We start from the raw sequence: 4,664 nt of genomic DNA, 5'->3' as shown, positions 1-4,664 counted from the left end.
GGGAAGGGACGGGGGATCTGCGATTCCCCCACCCGGTGACGGGACGGGGGGGTCTAACCTAATTAGATGCGATGGTTTTAGGAGATGTCGTCACACACAATAATAAAGAGACGGGACACCAGAGATATCTCAATGTTTCCGATATATTGGAGTATAAATACACACAGCGTGGGGGGGGGGGGGGGGGGACGATGGGCGGGGTGGGGGGGGGGCTGGGACGATGGGCGGGGTGGGGGGGGGGAATGGGACGATGGGCGGGGTGGGGGGGGAATGGGACGATGGGCGGGGTGGGGGGGGGGATGGGACGATGGGCAGGGTGGGGGGGGATGGGACGATGGGCGGGGTGGGGGGGGGGATGGGACGATGGGCGGGGTGGGGGGGGAATGGGACGATGGGCGGGGTGGGGGGGGGATGGGACGATGGGCGGGGTGGGGGGGGAATGGGACGATGGGCGGGGTGGGGGGGGGCTGGGACGATGGGCGGGGTGGGGGGGGGGATGGGACGATGGGCGGGGGGGGGATGGGACGATGGGTGGGGTGGGGGGGGGATGGGACGATGGGTGGGGTGGGGGGGGGGATGGGACGATGGGCGGGGTGGGGGGGATGGGACGATGGGTGGGGGGGGTGGGACGATGGGCGGGGTGGGGGGGGGGACGATGGGCGGGGTGGGGGGGGGATGGGACGATGGGCGGGGTGGGGGGGGGTGGCGGTTAGAGCAGTGTCAGTTCCGCCATCTCTCCCTCAGCCTGAACATGGAGTGCTGCTGATGAGGGGCAGGATGGTCTCACACTGCTCTCTCTCTGGGGAAGATCCTGAGGGTCAGGGAGAAGTCAGGACCCCCCCGTGGGTGGTGCCCCCGACCCCTGCTGGGATAACTGGACTGTCAGTTTTTGTATATCACTGGGTGATTCGGCATTGGCTGGTGGGGGGGGGGGGGGGGGGGAATGGTGGAGGTGAGGGGGGTTGGGGAGGTGGGTGGAGGGTGAGGGTTATGGGGGGGGGGGGGGCGTTCCTTTCGCAGGAGGGAGTGCAGCAAAGGACGGTTAGAGAGATTCCTGCGATGGGGGTGGGGGGGGGGGGGCAGGAACCGTCCCCCTGGGGAGCGACAGCAGAGAAGGGTCAACACCCCCTGGAAAAGGGGATTAGGGAGGGAGGTCACTCCCCCCCCCCCCCCCGAATGGCCGGGGAGACCGGGAAGGGGCAGGCGAGCGGCTGTCACACTCCAGCCCTCAATGGGTTAATTGATGGGGGGGGGGGGGGGGGTGGGGGTCACACACAGTCGAGGCTCCCGCCCCTCGAGTGTTGAGGATTGAGGGGGTGATCTGATCGAGGGGGGTTTAAGACGATGAAAGGATTCGATTGGGTCGATGGAGAGAAAATATTTCCTCTGGTGGGGGGAGGGGGGCCCGGAACGAGGGGGTGGGGGGGAGGGGGGCCCGGGACGAGGGGGTGGGGGGGTGGGGGGGAGGGGGGGCCCGGAACGAGGGGGTGGGGGGCCTGGAACGAGGTGGTGGGGGATGGTGGTGGGGGGGGTGGTGGGGGGAATGTCAGGAAGCACCTCCTCACACAAAGGGGGGAACGGGAATCCGGAACTCTCTCTCTCCCCCCGAAATAAAGCTGTCGAGGCTGGAGGGGGAGATTGGAAATTTCACACCCCAGACTGAGGGGTTTGTGTTGGGTAAAGGGGGGGGGGGAGGGGATTGAGGGTTACGGAACTGAGACGGGGAGACAGAGTTAGGATAGGAGGATGAATGGCCTCGTCCTGTTCCTGTGTAACAGGCTGGAGAGAGAGGGGCTGAATGGCCTCCTCCTGTTCCTGTCTAACAGGCTGGAGAGAGAGGGGCTGAATGGCCTCGTCCTGTTCCTGTCCAACAGGCTGGAGAGAGCGAGGAGGGGGGGACCCTTCCTGATATTTTGGTGATCGGTTGAGTGAGATTGCGATAGTTTTTCGAATAAAGTAAAAATCCGCGGGGGAAGGTGACAGGCGGAGTGATGGGTCGCTGGACCTGATTTCGACAGGGGGTCTCCCACCCCACCTCGTGCTTGGAGGGCTGGTCACTCAGCCCAGCAGGCGGTAGAATATCCACAGGGCAAACGTCACCCAGTGTCCAGCCCAGCTTAACTCCTGCCATCTGAGGATTGTGAAGGTCATCCCGTACCCCTGAGAGAGAGAGAGGGGGGCAGAGAGAGGGGGGCAGAGAGAGGGGGGCAGAGAGAGGGGGGCAGAGAGAGGGGGGCAGAGAGAGGGGGGCAGAGAGAGGGGGGCAGAGAGAGGGGGGCAGAGAGAGGGGGGCAGAGAGAGGGGGGCAGAGAGAGGGGGGCAGAGAGAGGGGGGCAGAGAGAGGGGGGCAGAGAGAGGGGGACAGAGAGAGGGGGACAGAGAGAGGGGGACAGAGAGAGGGGGACAGAGAGAGGGGGACAGAGAGAGGGGGACAGAGAGAGGGGGACAGAGAGAGGGGGACAGAGAGAGGGGGACAGAGAGAGGGGGAGAGGGGGACAGAGAGAGGGAGAGAGGGGGACAGAGAGAGGGAGAGAGGGGGACAGAGAGAGGGAGAGTGGGGGACAGAGAGAGGGAGAGAGGGGGACAGAGAGAGGGAGAGTGGGGGACAGAGAGAGGGAGAGTGGGGGACAGAGAGAGGGAGAGTGGGGGACAGAGAGAGGGAGAGTGGGGGGACAGAGAGAGGGAGAGTGGGGGACAGAGAGAGGGGGACAGAGAGAGGGGGACAGAGAGAGGGGGACAGAGAGAGGGGGACAGAGAGAGGGGGACAGAGAGAGGGGGACAGAGAGAGGGGGACAGAGAGAGGGGGACAGAGAGAGGGGGAGAGGGAGACAGAGAGAGGGAGAGAGGGGGAGAGGGGGACAGAGAGAGGGAGAGAGGGGGACAGAGAGAGGGAGAGAGGGGGACAGAGAGAGGGAGAGAGGGGGACAGAGAGAGGGAGAGAGGGGGACAGAGAGAGGGAGAGAGGGGGACAGAGAGAGGGAGAGAGGGGGACAGAGAGAGGGAGAGAGGGGGACAGAGAGAGGGAGAGTGGGGGACAGAGAGAGGGAGAGTGGGGGACAGAGAGAGGGAGAGTGGGGGACAGAGAGAGGGAGAGTGGGGGACAGAGAGAGGGAGAGTGGGGGACAGAGAGAGGGAGAGTGGGGGACAGAGAGAGGGAGAGTGGGGGACAGAGAGAGGAGAGTGGGGGACAGAGAGAGGGAGAGTGGGGGACAGAGAGAGGGAGAGAGGGGGGCAGAGAGAGGGAGAGAGGGGGACAGAGAGAGGGAGAGAGGGGGACAGAGAGAGGGAGAGAGGGGGACAGAGAGAGGGAGAGAGGGGGACAGAGAGAGGGAGAGAGGGGGACAGAGAGAGGGAGAGAGGGGGACAGAGAGAGGGAGAGAGGGGGACAGAGAGAGGGAGAGAGGGGGACAGAGAGAGGGAGAGAGGGGGACAGAGAGAGGGAGAGAGGGGGACAGAGAGAGGGAGAGAGGGGGACAGAGAGAGGGAGAGAGGGGGGCAGAGAGAGGGAGAGAGGGGGGCAGAGAGAGGGAGAGAGGGGGGCAGAGAGAGGGAGAGAGGGGGGCAGAGAGAGGGAGAGAGGGGGGCAGAGAGAGGGAGAGAGGGGGGCAGAGAGAGGGAGAGAGGGGGGCAGAGAGAGGGAGAGAGGGGGGCAGAGAGAGGGAGAGAGGGGGGCAGAGAGAGGGAGAGAGGGGGGCAGAGAGAGGGAGAGAGGGGGGCAGAGAGAGGGAGAGAGGGGGGCAGAGAGAGGGAGAGAGGGGGGCAGAGAGAGGGAGAGAGGGGGGCAGAGAGAGGGAGAGAGGGGGGCAGAGAGAGGGAGAGAGGGGGGCAGAGAGAGGGAGAGAGGGGGGCAGAGAGAGGGAGAGAGGGGGGCAGAGAGAGGGAGAGAGGGGGGCAGAGAGAGGGAGAGAGGGGGGCAGAGAGAGGGAGAGAGGGGGGCAGAGAGAGGGAGAGAGGGGGGCAGAGAGAGGGAGAGAGGGGGGCAGAGAGAGGGAGAGAGGGGGGCAGAGAGAGGGAGAGAGGGGGGCAGAGAGAGGGAGAGAGGGGGGCAGAGAGAGGGAGAGAGGGGGGCAGAGAGAGGGAGAGAGGGGGGCAGAGAGAGGGAGAGAGGGGGGCAGAGAGAGGGAGAGAGGGGGGCAGAGAGAGGGAGAGAGGGGGGCAGAGAGAGGGAGAGAGGGGGGCAGAGAGAGGGAGAGAGGGGGCAGAGAGAGGGAGAGAGGGGGGCAGAGAGAGGGAGAGAGGGGGGCAGAGAGAGGGAGAGAGGGGGGCAGAGAGAGGGAGAGAGGGGGGCAGAGAGAGGGAGACAGAGAGAGGGAGAGAGGGGGGCAGAGAGAGGGAGAGAGGGGGGCAGAGAGAGGGAGAGAGGGGGGCAGAGAGAGGGAGAGAGGGGGGCAGAGAGAGGGAGAGAGGGGGGCAGAGAGAGGGAGAGAGGGGGGCAGAGAGAGGGAGAGAGGGGGGCAGAGAGAGGGAGAGAGGGGGGCAGAGAGAGGGAGAGAGGGGGGCAGAGAGAGGGAGAGAGGGGGGCAGAGAGAGATAACTGTTAGCTCCCAGGAGGGCAGAGACACCAGCCTTCTGCACAACTGCTCCTCATGAACCACCCCCCCTTTCCCAAGGCAGGTTTAACTCTCAGCCAGCTATTCAACTGCAGGGTGCTTCACCCACTGCAC

The sequence above is a fragment of the Carcharhinus amblyrhynchos genome, unplaced genomic scaffold (assembly GCF_965287045.1).
Source record: "Carcharhinus amblyrhynchos unplaced genomic scaffold, sCarAmb.v2.hapA scaffold_925, whole genome shotgun sequence".
In the NCBI taxonomy this organism is placed as follows: Eukaryota; Metazoa; Chordata; class Chondrichthyes; order Carcharhiniformes; family Carcharhinidae; genus Carcharhinus; species Carcharhinus amblyrhynchos.
This window is presented reverse-complemented; position numbering follows the sequence as displayed.